The 15,753-nt window shown below is 51.8% G+C and overlaps 1 protein-coding gene across 2 annotated transcripts in view; it reads left to right on the top strand.

The window, feature by feature from the left end:
* The first annotated feature begins 4,429 nt into the window (after positions 1-4,429).
* The window catches only part of CAPN5 (calpain 5), a 59,317-nt gene continuing 47,993 nt past the window's right edge, over positions 4,430-15,753 (top strand). For both annotated transcript variants that reach the window (XM_074918580.1, XM_074918572.1), the window contains exon 1: positions 4,430-4,499. The gene's annotated coding sequence lies outside the window, so the exon portion shown is untranslated. The remainder of the gene's footprint in view (positions 4,500-15,753) is intronic.

Here is a 15,753-nt window from a genome sequence, read left to right as displayed (position 1 = left end):
ATGGGAACGTCTCTTCTGGCCAGGCATTGTCATCATTAAAAATCTGGCTGCCCTGATCATGCTGCTCTAATAAGCTACAAGGTGTGGATTTGTTGGCTCCCAGTCACTCCAGATCATTCCTGCCCAGTTTACTCACTGATTTTCCTACCTTAGGTGGTCCGTAGTAGTGCGTGGTAGAGGAGAATGGAAAGGGAGGAGATGCCTGATGTTAGGGAGCTCTTAAACTAGGAGGAAAAGGATATTGCAAGGTCTTATAGCTGCAAGAAGGTGCCGGTGAAGTTCAAATGGGAAATGAAACACAAGTATTAATAACAGAAAGGATATGCAGCTTCTGCACCATCTGCCAAGAAAGTTGGCAAAAATCTCAGGCAAGGACCTGTCGGCATGAGCAACCAAAGTATCGCGGATGCCCTCTGAGTCCTCCACCCCTGCTAAGCACCTCCCCAGCCACTACCCGAGTGTCTTTGCAGAAGGAACATCACCAAGTTCAGCGCCGAGCTGGACTCTCCAAGGGGGAACTCCCCGGCCCGTGCCTTGTGGGGCTCCACAGGGTCCCCATGAGCATCACAGCACTGCCTTTCAGTAGCCTCAACTTCTCCGTTGTGGTCAAGGACAGCAATTTGGCTTCTCATCCAAGAGCTGCTTCTGCCAAAAAACAAGAGGAGTTTCTATAGTTTCCCTTTTCATTACCAACTTTGGTCACGATGACCCCCATAAATAAAACAGCTAATTAACGCCCTTCTCCTCCCATCAGTGATTGACTCTGACCTTGAACGACCTTGCTTAATTTAACTTTCTCAACCAGCTATTTTTGACAGCGAATAATTTAACATCCTTGTGACCCCAGTCTTGTCTCTCTCCTGCCAACTGGCTCTGCAGTTTAAATGAATGGCAATAAATAAATACATATCTGCAGAGGGACCTAAATGACTCCCATTACTGGAGCATCTGAAGGCCTGCTTAAATAAATCAAGTGAGTAGGAGATTATGCTGCAATCATGTGGAGAGGGAAAGGAGAGAATACATTACTGGTATTCCAGAGGCAGCAGCCGGGGTGAACAACTTTGTAGAATTCAGAAAAATGAGGTTTCATTCAAGTGCGGATGGATGACAAGAGGAAACATCTTCAAAGGGAGCAGAAGACTGCAACTTGGTAGGATCAACAGTGCTCAGCTGGGGATGGAGCCATCAGAGGTTGCTTCCTGCATCTCCACAGTGTGAACGTGAGCATACAGGCAACAGCCACCCAGCTGCGGTCATTTTCTCACTTTTCTCCCCCAAATGTGCCCTCAAAGGGGAGAGCTGGCCTTGCATGGGAGCGGGCAGTTCTTCACCTCCCACTGCTCTGGGCTCCCCCCCTCACCTTGAACCACCCACGACCAAACCTCACCTTGGGGGTCCCCTGCATGAGCAAGAACAACACATTTCTCCCAGGAGAGAGGAAAACCTCACTAAGTCATCTGCTTTGAAATCCCAGAACAAATCCTGAAATCCCATTTGTTGGAAGAATCACCAGCTGCAATTTTCCTCCTCCACGTTGCCTTTTACCTTATTCCTACCTATTCCCAGGATCTACTTTTAAAGCATCACTATTTCTTCCTTCCCCCCTGCTCAGCCCCCTCCCTCGTCACCACGGCTTCATTTGCATCACGCCGAGGAGCAACAGGGCGTCGTTATAAATCGTATTTACATCATTTTCCTTCCCCTGCTGAGGCTGAAATCGAAAATGCAACTAAGTTAATCTGCAGGATCTGGGCCTGTGATGAGAGCGGGCCCGGGCTCCGCATCCCTGTAGGGAGATGAGAGCAGCTGGGGACCCACTCGCTGCCTTAATTCAGCAGAGGAACTTTTCCCTGATGCTTTCCAGCCCGTTAACAAAATCAAAGCCGGGCTCCTGCTGCTGACTCGTCTCAAGGGTGAGCCCATTTTCTCTTGTTTTTCTTTTTTCCTTCCTCTTCTTTCCCATCCCTTCATCCAGCACTGTGTGCATCACTCATCGCCCCTGCAGGTGACAAACTCCTCCATGTGCCCCCCGGTCCCCACGTCCCCAGCAGCGAGATGCTCCCCCTTAGCAGTTTTGGGGTCAAATTGGTGAAACAGCACAATTAGAATTTACCTGTTTACATCCATCACCGTTAAAGCGAGCACCGTGGCAGCTAACTGGGCAGGGGGTGTCTGTACTGGGGGGGAGGAATGATGGATGATGATATTAATTAATTAACACTGATGGAGTGTCTCCCCGTTTAAGCACATCACAGATCAAAATGGGTTCTGCACTCTCCCTGCTCCCCCCAGGGAGCAGCAGCAGCATCCATCCCTGCCCTAGCCTGCCTGGTAGCTCCTTTTAGGGCCACTACTGATGATTCTGGGCTTGCAGTTGGAGACCTGTGTAGGATGTACTCTTCCCTTCTACAAATATTCAGAAACTGAGGGCTTGGTTGGTTTGGGTTTTTTTTTTCTTCCCCTTTTTTCAGTCCTTATCATTTGCTGTTAGAGTTTCCCACTATGGTTAGGGTGATGGTCAGCACTGTGCTCAGCTGAGTCCAGACCTAATACAGGGTCCTAAATATAGAGTCCGAAAACCCTGTGGGTTTTAGGGTTGTTTTCCTAGGTGAATTTTGTTGAGGGGTGAGAAAACTGGGCCTTTGCACTGACCTGGTTTTGAGCACAACCAGATCACAGCAGCCCTGAGCTCTGTGGGGGAGAGGGGAAAACAGGCAAAGAGAAAGAAAACATTAGAAAATGGCCTTTGCTGCTAAAGAAAACATTCGTGGAACTGCAGATTTTTGGCTTTCTTATTCCTTTAACTAATAAAGGAATTAAAATAATTGTAACATGAAGAATATTTAATGAATTGTGTAAGTAATGAAATTATTATATTAACAGAAAAATACCAAGAACCTTAATATGAAAAGTCCAAAAGGGTTTCAGATAATAAACCTGAGGAAGGGGCAGGCCCCGGAGGAGGTGAGTCACCCCCATGATTTGGGGTGATCACACAGAGCTGCAGGTGACACCTCGGGGGGACCAGGAGCTCATGCCAGGATAATGCTGCTCCCAGCACGGCCCCCTTTCTAATTTTATCACTGAAATGTCACTGCATTACCACAGTTGTGGCAAGCAGATGTCCTTAAGCATTCACTCTGTCACTGGCAGGCAGCAGCTAACTAACCTTTAGCCAGCATTTTTTTTTTTTTTTTTTTTTTTGTTTAAAGGAGTCTGATCACCCATAATTTTGAATGGGAACTGTTTATTCCCGTAATTTACAACTGTTTTCTTTAATCGTTCTTCCCCTGACGCCTCTTTTCAGCCTAATTTATGCTAAACCTTGAATACAGCCAGTGATGCTTGTGCATCAAGTTAGAGCATGAGATCAGAACTGCCCATGACACAGGGTCTGTAAAACCCCGCTGGCTTCTTCCCACCACAGAGGATGCACTTTTGGGTGGGCCATGTTTATTTTTCCCCTCTTGGATTAATTTTTGTGGGCTGGGAGTGCAGGTTTTCCACCGTGGGGGCACCGCTGGTCCAGCCACCTCGGCCCCATCGCATGCCCCGTGACACCCGTCGCGTGTCCACCTCCATGGATGTGCAGGGGGGCCACGTTCCTGCCCAGCCATTGACCCCCCTCCCCAGTGCCTCAGTTTCCCTCTTGCAAAACAGAAAAGGGGAATAACTTTGGTCTTGGGCTGGAAAACACATCTCCTTCAAGTGCTGTGATCCTGCCCTGCACCTTTCCTGATGGGGGGGATGTCCCCTTTGCACCCCAATCCTACAACCCTCGATGATTCTCCCCTACACCCTCCATGGGCGATGTCCTAACGCACCCCAGCTGCCTGGGTGGCCCTGGCGTGCAGCACCCAGGTGCTGCTGGTGCATGGTGTTCCAGTTTGCCCAGTTCCCAGTCCCAGTAGGAGGTCCCAGGCAGAGCCAGTGGGACCCTCTCCCAGCATCCAGTGCCAGGGCAATGCTGGTCCCAGTGCCTGGGAGGTCCCAGTGGCTGGTGCCAGTGCCCAGGTGATCCAGTTGCTGGTCTCAGTACCCAGCTGGTGGTGCTGGTGCCTGGGCAGCTCCAGTTCCCCATCCCAGTTCTCCATCTGGGTGGTGCCAGCCGCCGTTCTCACTGACGGGCGCCGTTTCCAGATGATCCCAGACTTTAGGGGAATCTTAGGGTGCCTGGGGAATACCGGTCCCAGTTCCAACGGGGGGTCCCAGTTCACCAAACCGGTCCCCAGGACCGGACGCAGGTCCTGGACCAGCGCCAGCCGCTGCCGCTCCCATTTCCCACTGCTGGGCGGTGCCAGTCCCGGCTCCCAGCGGTGGGGAGCGCCCCTTCCCGGTGCCGGTTCCCGTTCCCGGTGCCGGTTCCCGGTGCGGTCCCAGCGCAGGCGCAGCGGCGGCGGCCGCTGCCCGCCCCGTCGGGGCGGTGCTTGCGGGAGGCGAAACGCTGCGGGGAAGCGGCGGCACCGGCATCGGGCAACGGCACCGGCAACGGGAAGGTAAGGCGAGCCCCGGTCCTGGGGAGAGGGGGGGCGGCTTGTCCCTGTACACGCACCCCCCCCGCCGATGCTGCCCCCTCCGCCGGGAGGCAGCTCCGCGCCCTGTCCCGGGGGGGGGGAGTTTCCAGCCTCCCCCTCGAGGGATGCTCAGGGCACCTGTGGCTTTGGGAATCGGGGGCAGCTGTACTGAGGAAGGGGGTGGGCTGGGTGTATAACACTATTTTGGGGCAAAAAAAGCGTGAAAAGCAGGCACGCACCTCCTCCCCTGCGCTGCCTTGCGTGGAGCGCATTGCCCTTGCCTTTAGCGAGCCCTGGTGTGAGGTTTAGCTTTTGGGGATGTGAAAGTTGGGGTGCTTGGGGCTGGGGCATCTGGAAGTTGTACCCCAGATGGTTAAAAGCCCGCAGCTGCTCCCAGTTCGGCTTGTTTCTGCTGGCAGAGCCCAGCTGGACAGAAACTTTCAGCAGCGAGGCCTCGGTGCTGGCTGGAGAGGAGGATTTCTGTGCCGGGGAAAAAATCCTGAGGTTTCAGTATTGTTCTTTGTTCCATTTTTTTGGTACAAACCCAAGCGCTTTTAGTAAGTTGCGTGGAAAGTTAAGGCAAGAGAGAGCTCCTGCCCCCGGGGCAGGCCAGGCTGCTGCTGGGGCGCAGGGAACTGAGGTCTCTTCAGGTTTCCAGGCTGGGATTTGGATTTCCCATATCCCGGGGGTGAAAGGCATCATCCCTTGCTTCCTGCCCTGAAAATGTTATTTTGGACTAGAGGAATAAGCCCGGTGCTTTCTACTGGAGGGTTTTCCACCAGAAGTGGTTCTGGTTCTCCATCCCCCCACCTCCCGCTCCATCAGCTGCCAGGTGAGCCCGGGCTGCTCACCTGGTCCTGCAGATCCACCCGTGTGTGATACTTGGATTTATTATTAATTATTTATTACTAATTATCATTCTGTTTCTGCCTGGATGCTGCTTAGCTCTGAGCTTGGTGGGGAGCGGGGGCAGACGTGGCAAATGGAGATGAAAGCAGGGCAGCGAGCACGGCGGGGAGCGGAGGATGCTGTTAAATCCTCAGCTGCTTTTCTTGCTGCATCCAACAAGAACCGTGCTGCAGACTTTCCCCGGGGCGCCTTTCATCTCCATCTACTCTCACATTTTTAGGGAGCTCGGATCCCCCTCCCAGCCTCAGCCTGGTGTCCAGATGTGCTGAACTGGTGTTATACTGGGGTGAGGGAAAGACAGCAGCTGCGCCTCCCACCCCATGCTCTGCACATGGTGGTGGGTAGGTAGCCCAAGGCAGGTGCAGAGGGCCTGGCTGGCCATGCTGCTCGGCGGAGCAAGTGAAGTGAGGAGGGACAAGTTTACAGATGCAGGCAAGAGCAGGTATCACCTGTTGGGGCTGCAGGAGAAGCAGCAGAGCCTGGCATGGATGGAGGAGCAGTGCCTGATCCGGATGCTCTCCGCTTATCTCCTGCTCGGTGCAACATCTTGGTACAGGCACATCTATCCTGGCACGATCTATTTTCCCCCTCCCTTCACCAGGAACATCAGCTGCCTGCTAAAGTAATTCTTTAACATGAATCACCTGGGGCTTAGCTCTAGCTCATGAGCCAGGCAGCAGGGTTGTATAACCCAAGAGGGACCAATGTTTGAGACACCCTCCACCCTTGGGAGCTGGATGGGACGTCTCGATCCCCCCTGCAAGGGATGCATGTGTATAAATGCTGCTGCCTGTGTAGGGGCTGGATTGCTCAGTGTCTGGTGCTTGCCAGGAGCCATGTGCCAGAATGGGTTGGGAAAAACTTTCTCCTTGGCAGCAGAGTTGAGGATCAAGGCATTAGCGAAAGGAAAAGCAGGTTCTGAGGAAGGCAGTGGGGCTTGCTGTAGCAGGCCCTGCTCAGAGTAGAAATCAAGCTCCTTCGTCATGTTCTAGGGACACCGCACGTGACACGCAGAAATAATAATCCTGTCTGCAAAACGGTGACACATAAAAAGGGGGCAAAGTGACATGACCAAGGCACTTGGGAGGTTCATGGCAGAATCCAGTCCAACCGTGATCTTTGCCACCAGCCCCAGGTCCTTGCCTGTTCTGGCGAGAAATGACTTAGGTGGGACTTTGATGTGGCCACAAGCCCAGCAAAATCCCTGCTCAGCTGCTGTCGTCTGTTCAAGGGAGCTCTTTCATGGTGAACTACCATGGGCATCCTCAAGCCCCCGGGGTGGAAACCCAGGACTGTTACCAAAGGGGCCTGTGCAGGACTGACCTGGAGCTCTGATCTTATTTTTAGGCAAAGAATATGCTACAGATCTCCCTTACCTGGACTTGATGAGGCTTTACCCACTCAGTGAAGTATATCAGTGGAGAAGACTTCTGCCAGGGGCTAGGGGAGGTGGCAAAGGGCCCCATGCAGGAGAGCTTAAAACTGCTTAAAGCTTTTAAAGGAAGATCTGAGATCATTCTCATTCTTCATGCCAAGATTCAGCTGCAAAACCAAGCTGAGAGGCACTGTCCGTCAGGGTTGAATGCGATGCTTGGCCGGAGGGAACTGGCTGACCTCAAGGATGAGCTGCAGGGTGTGGGGATGTCCCCTCGGGCATCCATCAGGCCATACAGTGCGGTGCTGTACGGCTGGGCTTTGTGCTGTCTTTGGAGGTTGAATCATTTTGGGATGGCTGAGACCGGGGTTTCAGGGCTGGTTTGGTCGTGGGTGCCTCTGAGGGGGTTACAAAAAGGCAAGGGGAAGCAGGCAAAGGGTGTTGGTGGGACAAAGGTATGGAAGAGTTAATGTGGAAGGACCGGGCTCTGAGATATCTGGTGCTTGAGAGGGATTAACTCAGCCTGGAGCAGGTGCAGGGAAGCAGGACTCTGAGGCTGAGCAGGGGGATGGAGAGCGATTATACAAGGCTATAAAAGCCAAGTGAAACAAAGGCGGAGAGGGGATGTGCTTGCTGCCTATAAATACATCCAAGGGGTGAACACCAGGGAGGCAGAAGAGCTGTTTAAACTGGAGAACAGTGCTGGCGTGGGGGAAAAAATGGGTGTAAATTTTACCTTGGGAGACTTATGTAGAGGCTCTGCAACTGCACCCCATCAGAGGAGGGTAGGAGGGTGGGAATTAGGACGCATCACCTTCCTTCTAAGGTGTTTGACTGTGATATAAAGAGCATTTAGGGCTTGTCGTGGTAGGAGGCTGGGACTGTCTGGTCCAGACACCCTGTCCTGGTATCTCCTTTGGGAGGGGCTGTGTTAGCTGAACGGGTCTCTCCACCAGACCAGGCATGAAGCAGATGAGGCCCAGCCATATCACCAAGCTAATTTTTCTCTTTGATTATGCCTCAGGAAAAAAAAAAAAAAAAACGAAACAACTAAAATCCATCTCTCCCTTCCCTGGTCTTTGCACAGATTAGTAACAAAGCATCGATGCTTTAAGAAGGCTTTGGATCTGATCCCAAGAGCAGATTTAGACAGTGTTTGTGCTTTGGTATGATACTAAGAATGGGTGCATCGTCTAAGTCTGGTCATGCTTGTGCATTCATTACCAGATAATTCTGGCCAGTTTAGAGGTGCCAAGACCCCTCTCCTAACGCTTACTTCAAGCAGAGCAGCAGCAGGTTAATACGTGGAGAATGAGAAGGATGCAGCTGTGCCTTGAAGGCTGGGACCAGGCACACTCCCTCCTCCTCCTCCCTAATCTCTAGAGGTGTCAGCTCCTTTCTCTGCAGATGTCCAGAGGTGAAACCTTTTCCATACCTGCCGGTGGGTTTCAGCCCGTAGAGGGGCGTCCATCATCCTTTGCTCATGCCGTGGTGTCATGGGGCACACTTGGGTACCATTTATCTGCTTATATCTTCATGCCTGAGCCTACACCTGCTCTGCTGAGCTGCTTGTGGAGCACAAAGGCTCAACAACGGGCTTGCGTTGACCTGCTCCAGTGCTCCTCCATGTCCTGACCCCGCAGGCAGCATCCTGGATGGGGAGTGAGTGCAGTGATTACTCCAGCTCTGCTCACTTCCAGCTGATTACCCAGGAAGAAAGGGTCGGGCTCTGGGCGCTGCAGAAAATGGACACAGACCCATTGGCTTCATGGGCGCTGCTTTTTTCCTCAGTGGAGCATCTGTCTGGCTGAAACATTAACCCTTCCCCTGCTCTTAGCTCTCCCCTTCGCACCGTGGAGTCTTTTCATCCATGGGTTATTCCTGCTAAATTAGCTTACGCGGTAGGAGAGACTCCCGTTCTGGTGCCTCGATACAGGGGTAACTTCTTGAGGTCATGGTGGAAATAGGAATGGTTGCCATTGAGTTTTTCACCCCCTCCGGGAAAAGATCCATTCCACTCCACCCTCTAGGACTGGGAAGGTTTCAACAGCTTTCTCCTTGCTGCACGGTGCATTAGTTTCCAGCTGGTATTGCAGATCTTTATGCTTTGGGGATCCTCCTGTGCTGGAGATGTGACAGATGATACCCCTGCAAAGCCGTGCTGGGAGCCCGTGGGCTTTGCAGCTTGTAGGGGAGAGAACCAGCTCCTTTGGGCCTGATCCAGCCCTTCAGAGGAGGCTGGGCTGAGCTCCTCACCCCCCTCCTGCTCGTGCATCCTGTAGGCAGCTTTCACGTGCTCTAGGGGGTATGTCCCAATTCAATAACGCTTTGACACATTTTACCTTAAAATACTCTTCCGGCACAGAAAAGTGCTTCCTGCCCCTTGGTTTGCCCTTGTGCAAAAATGACCAGTTTTAGTCCTCCCGCTGTGCATCTGAGCATCATCTCTGCTCGCTTGTGTCCTGCGATTTCAATTGGTCTGGAATGTAGGTTAAGGGGAGAGGGGACGGTAAAGCATCCCAACCACCTTGATGCTGGGAAACATTAATGGGGAGCTCTGAAACGATACGCGGGAGAGGGTTTCTTTTCCCCACAGTGCAGGAACCTCCTTAGCTTATCGGGCAAATGGTCTCCTTGGCTGGCTGCAGCTTGTCCTCAGATGAGGGAGGCTGCAGCCCTCGTTTATTCAAGGTTTATCCTGTAATCTGGCCATAACTAATCAAACAAGGCTGCAGCAGCCTGGGGCAGGGCTGTGCTTTTACCATCAGGGAAAGGGACACGTAATAGTGCTTTTCACTGCGTTACACCCTGACAGGCAGCAGGTCTCTGATTGCTGGGTGAAAAGGGCAGTGCTCCAGCTCTGCTCCTGCCTGGCCTTCCTTTAAACCAAGATGCTTTTCCCCTCACTGTGTTCTTGTTGTTGTTCTTGTTGGGTTTTGTTGTATCTCCAGCTAATTCATACAGAGAATTCCCCGGGTGAGAAAACACATCCCTCCCTTTGCAGTGAGCACCCTCCATCCCAGTTTACATTGCATTTCTACTGGTTTGAGGTTCCCTGTCTCACTGGTGGGGGATGCAGATGGCTCTGGTTGACTCCATCCCTTCCCAGCCTGCCCTGAGCTGTTCCACCATTGACCCCAGACTCCTTATAAAGTAGAAGGAAGAACGCCTGTTTGTTGCTCAGAGTTCGGGGTTGGTTTGTTTTATTTTGTTTGCAAGCCACACCCTGGCAAGCAAGAGCTTCCTACAAAGTATTAGCAGACCTGATGCTCTGAAAGCCTTGCAGAGCTGGTCCTACCAGTTATCTGAGCATGTGTAAATACTGGAAGGATTGCTGCTGGATGATTAAGGCAGGTGATTTCCCTGTCGAGCAAAGGGAAGTCTTGGGCTGGTAAAAGATGCAGCTGCAAACTCTGTTTTTGCAAGGAGCCGGGCCACCTGCTGCTGTGTGGGCTCTGGATGGGGATGGTGTCTGTTGGCTGCTTGCCTGGCAAGTCTCGCCTTTGGCTGCCTGGCAGGTCTTCCCGCAGGAGCAGGAGAGCAGTGATTTATTGTGTCTAACGCGGGGCTGTGGCCGGGGCTGCAGCAGGATTCTGTCCCATGCATGGAGGTGAAACTCCTCCCCATGTCACAGGGTAATTCTTGTCCCAGCTCAGGGCTGCTGCAGCGTGATATCTAAAGAGACATGGAGCAAGGACTTCCAGCAGGATGTCTTGTGGGAGAGGAGGCAGCGCCTCGGTCCCCATCGCAGAGCCCTGTGCTCAGGCCGTGCTCTCCTGCTCACTGTTAACTGTGCAGTGGTGACGGGCCCTGAGCCACCTCCTGCAGACAAACCAGTGCCTGCTCCAGCTTTGGGCAGAGTTTCTGGGCAGACATCGGAGCAGTGACAGATATTTTTGCTGGGATGAGAGCAGGGATGATGGATCCAGCTGCCAGCTATGGCAGCAGGAGCAAGCACCAGCCATGCTGGGCTGCAGCAAAGCAAGAGGTCTTCAAAAGAGGAGAAAACCTCATCTGTAAGAAATCTTTTGACCTGGGTGGATGGCAGCTTTTTTAACCTGTGTAGGGTGTCCCCTGATGCTGCTGCCTGTAATCCCTTGGGGGCAGCCCCAGGAGGGCGAGTGCCACAGGTCAGTGGATGCTCTCATAGGAGTGAAGATTTTGGATTTTGCCCCCAAACATGAGGTTGGAGTTGCAGCAGGGTTTTAGTCTCACTGTTCCATGTTTGTGGCTTGGTGATGGGTTAGTTTGACCTGAGGAACCTGCCTGAGGGCACATCTTGGGATGTTAAGGAAGCGCTAGCAAAGGGCAGGGTCTTCTGGGTTACCACAGGAAGGTCCCCAGAGGACCATGTGGAGCCCATGGGTGCAGAGGTCCTACCTTGCCCTCTGGACCACCTGGAGCAGGATGACGTGGGGATGCATCAGATCCTGATGGCTGGTCCTGGCACGGAAATGTGGGGAAGCCGAAGGGAGCAAAGGCAGGCACTGCACTGGAGCATGACCCCCTACCAAAGGTCACGTTGGGTTGGTGCATGGAGCCCTCCTACACTTTCTGGAGGTCACTATCCCTTGTAAAATGGATGGGTCCCTCCCTGAGTATTTCTGCTGTGCACAAAGAGCAAAAAGCATTTCCATGGCAGGAGACAGCCCATCCCTGCGCCGGTGTCAGCCACAGCACACTGCAGCAGCTCTTGTGGCTTTGACCATGCAGCTGTAGGTCATGGACCAGTTGTGGCAAATGGGAGGTGTCCATCCAGCCTCCTGCTGCTTGTTAGGGGAGATGCTCAACAGGGACGTGAGGCTGAATGGAGATAACCTGTTGTGCTCAACACTGTGACCCTGGGGGAGGAAAGCTGGTGTCTCGTCCCTGCCTGGTAAAAAGCTGCAGCCTTTCAGCTCTGAGGGCAGTATGGAAAACTCCTGCCTCTGTACTAATATGCACTGCTGAAAGAAATGAAGGAATAAAGGGGAAATAGTTGGCTGAGAGGTGGGGGAAGTTGAAGCATCCAAGGCAGAAACACAACTTGGAGAGCTCAAACTGGGATGGCTCAAACTGGAACTTCCAATCAGCCCTTTCAGCTTGTAAGAGCTGGATGGATCCAGTGATAAAGATTTCTAATAAATCACACGAATTTGAGGTGGTCCAATCTACCCGAAAGAGGCTTCCCTCTTCAAAAGCACTAGCAACTTGAGTTGCTATAGGACTTTAAATACGACTTTTGTGCTCGTGATACTTTACAAGAGCCACAGAAAGAAAAGCTCATTAAAGACAGGGAGGAAAATGGAGGTAAAATTAAAAAAATGGAGCTCAATCTAAGGCAGATCTTCCTGACCCAGACTGAAAGTTTTGCAGACAAGGGGAGTGCTCCTAGGCAGTACTCAGGTTGATATTTGCTGTTGTGACCATGGGATTTATAGGACGTGCAGCTCAGGAAGGGGCTTGCAAGTGGCTTATGCGCCTATCAAAGGGAAAACTGAAAATGGAGAACCCAAGCTGGAGGAAGGCAAGGAGCAGAACGCCTCAGTGCTTTTATTCAAGTCTAGGTCAGGCAAAGACAAAATACTAAAACTGTTAGGCAAAGCTGGGTGATGCTATCTTGGCAGAGGTTTGAGTCCTGCCTTGGGGCCAGGAGCTGTAGTGTTGGGGCAAAGCCTGGAGTGTGGAGCCCGTTTAGGGGCAGTGGGGAGCTGCCATTGTCTGCAATTGCAGGTGATGTTTGGATCCTGGTTGGTTTGAACTGGAGCAGGTCAAGGGACACGTTGCTGGTACGGCCAGGAGTCTCTCAAGAGGAGACGTGAAGGACTTGGTTGTATCTCTAGGCCTCCAAGGCGACAGAGTTTTGGGCTCTGCTTGCACCAAGGGGTGAGGATGAGGGAGAAAGAAGAAACCCGTAGCCCTGGGGACGGTGCTGGTGTTATGATGTGATCTGGGCTGAAGCTGCAGGAGGAGGGATGCTTTAGATCAGCCAGGGGCACAAACCGCACAGCTACTCTGGGAGGGATGATCTTGTAGGATCCAGCTGCCTCCATTCAGTCTCTTACAGAGTAGCTGCAGCCCCATTATCTCTTCTGCTCCTCCGGCACGCTCCTCCGCATCTTTTGAAGTTCAATTGCTTTAATTATCCCAGAGGCTGCAGAAGCTATTGAAGGCAGATCATTTGCATGGAGACGTGCTGAATTTTATCTGTGCTAATGATGAGTTTTCTGAATGAATTTGCTCGTTACCCAAACCTCTTAAGGAAGCATCTCTGTAACCCATAATGCCTCAGGAAAAGGCTCTTCAGGCATCCTCAAGCAATGCCCCGTGACCCTGCTGTCCTTCCCTCTAGCCACATCACAGAGGTACAGGTCCGTCTTCAGACTATAATATTTTTGTCCAGCTGACAAAAGAAAAACAGTGCAAGTATTTTTATGTGGTGCAAAGCTTCCAGTGGAGTCAGTGTGACCGGATTTAGAAGAAGCTGGTCCAGACGTTCAAGTAGAAGCCCTGAATAAATAAATAGAAATACATGTTCGGTCCACTCCTGCAAAGATAGCATCATTTTTTTACATTTTTAAATTTTTAATGCAAAAAGTGATCAAAATGGGTGCTGATAAGGGCACAGCACTCCTGTTACCTCGTGGGGTGGGCGGTCTGTGTCCAACGCAATGCATGTGTGGGGCAACATCCCTCTTGGGATAAGGAAGGCTGGACAACCACCGATGGAGGTGGCTCTATCCTGCATGTGCAGCTCTGCTCCTCCTAAGCTGTATTTCTCTGATGCCTGAAAACTGGCTCTGTATGAGCCATGCCGTGTCTGAACATAGACCTTGCTAGAGGATACCAGCCCCACATCCCTGTGCAACTCCATCCTGGCTCAGGATGCCATATATAAACCTGGGGGAGCCCTGGAGAAGGTTCCTGCTGCCAGCAAGGTTTTGTTGGGAAGCTCCAGGGCTCCTGAGGGAATTCAGGAGTGCTTTGTTATTGCTGGTGCTCTGAGCTGCTCCTTGCAATTATTAACCAGGGTCACGGTCGGGGTGCTGGGGCGTGGAGGGTTAGCAAAGCCATGGCTTTTCTCCAGGGGCTGGGCATTAGCAAAGCCTGTTAATTCACCTTTCAGTGCTTGTCCTGCAACTTCTGCTGATGTACAAGTGGTTTTAACCCTGCTGTGGCTGGGGGAATGAGCCTAATGTAACCTTGTCTTTCCATGGTAAGGCTGGCTCAGGGCTTGAACAGCACCTGGGGACGTGCTGGGGGATACCCAAAACGGAGGTTCTGTGTTCTCCCCAAACCTTGAGGGAGTTGGGATGAGCTAGACCCAGAGTGGTGAATATCTTCAGCTCCTCTCTGCTTCTTTCAGCCGAGGCTGGCTGCCTGCTGGCATGTCAGAGCCTCCCTTTTCCCCCTGCTTTTGGGTCTGTCCTTCTGCCATCTCCTTTTGCTGTTCTTCCACCCCTGTCCCTGCTTGTCCTGAGTCTCTCCAGCATTTGCTGGTATGGTGGGGGATGCTGCCACCAGCTTTGCTTTGAGCTTGTTACTCCTGCCCGTGCCAGGATGCCTTCAGACATATGTCCTGGTCCCATCTGACCTTAACGTCTGTCTTGAGCAGGAGGGCCAGAGTCTGGCTGGTGCCACAAACGCATTTTGTGTGCAACGCTCTCGCCAGGCAGAGCTTGCCGCCAACGCAGGGTTATGAGGGTGTTTACAGTGCAGGGCTGCCCTCTCTTCCTGCAGCTCCGACATCGACTCCGTTTGCAAACGGTGACTCATATCTACAAGGAATGAGGAACTCCCGAGGCCAAAGGCGTCCCCCGGTGTGAGTTATCCAAGCGAAAGGGAACAACTGGCCATCACACCCAGCTGGCTCCTGCAGGAGATGGGTGTCCAAGGATGGCCAGACCCTCCCGTTAACTCCAGACTTCCCAGGAAAAAAAAAACAAAACACAACAACAACAAATGCTGCACCTCCATGCAAACCTGCTGGGTCTCTCCCTGTGCCATCTTCTTGCCATTAAGCAACGAAGGAGCAATGTTTGAAATGAAAAAAACCGGAGAGAATAAAGCAAGCATGATAAAAATCACAGTGTTGCTGGAAACAGCCTCCAAATGTGACATCTGACCTTGACTGTTGATTTTGTTGCAGATATTGCTAGCTGGGCTCGCTTTGCTAATACAGAGTCACTTGCAGTAGTTTTCTGCTAGGACAAGTGACCCTGGCCCCTTCCCAGGCTGTGCTGGAAATGCACTTTTTAGTGAAAGATTACATTTTTCTTGAGGTTTTTACAGTAATAGCCAGCTGTTAGACAACACCTTCCTCTGCAGGTTTCAGATTGCTTTGCAGAAGGGATCAGGATCCCTGCGGATGGAGAGTGATGCTTTTTCCCACTCCATAGAGGAGCTGGAGATATCATCAGGGAACATTTGCCATTCTTACGTGCTTGCAAAAAGCCGTATCGATGCAGCGGGTTTAGTCACTCAGAACAAACAGCCCTTAAAGCATCAGGATTTTTTTGAGACTAAATCCACTCCATCTACACCAAGTTTTTAAAGGGGGATGTCTTATCCTCGTGTGCACACACGCCAGATTAACGCTCTGGCTGAAAGGTGCTGTGTTCAGGTGTCTGGATTTAGACCCTAGCTGTGCTGCAGCAAATCGCTGGCAAACATCAGAGCTTGATATGAATATAATTAAGAACAAAAATGGTTGTTTCACCTTTAGCCTAGTGGAGTTTTAGCCCTTAGATGAGAACAGAGATACTACCGGATAAAGCGGAGAGATAAAGGCTAGAAAAGAACATTCAGTCTTCTGTTCTTCAGCAGTTTTATTTCAGCAAGTAACCTCTGTAAATGCTCAGTAATTTGCATTTTGGCTAAAGCAGCTGCTCTGGTCAGAAACATCTGGAGATGAACTACCTATGACTCCCCATAAGAAATAGCTCCCCTGTTTAGCCGCAGTCAATTTGAAAA

Source organism: Athene noctua, chromosome 1, assembly GCF_965140245.1.
Source record: "Athene noctua chromosome 1, bAthNoc1.hap1.1, whole genome shotgun sequence".
NCBI lineage: Eukaryota > Metazoa > Chordata > Aves > Strigiformes > Strigidae > Athene > Athene noctua.
The sequence above is the reverse complement of the archived record's forward strand: the minus strand, read 5'-3'. Positions and strand labels throughout refer to the sequence as shown.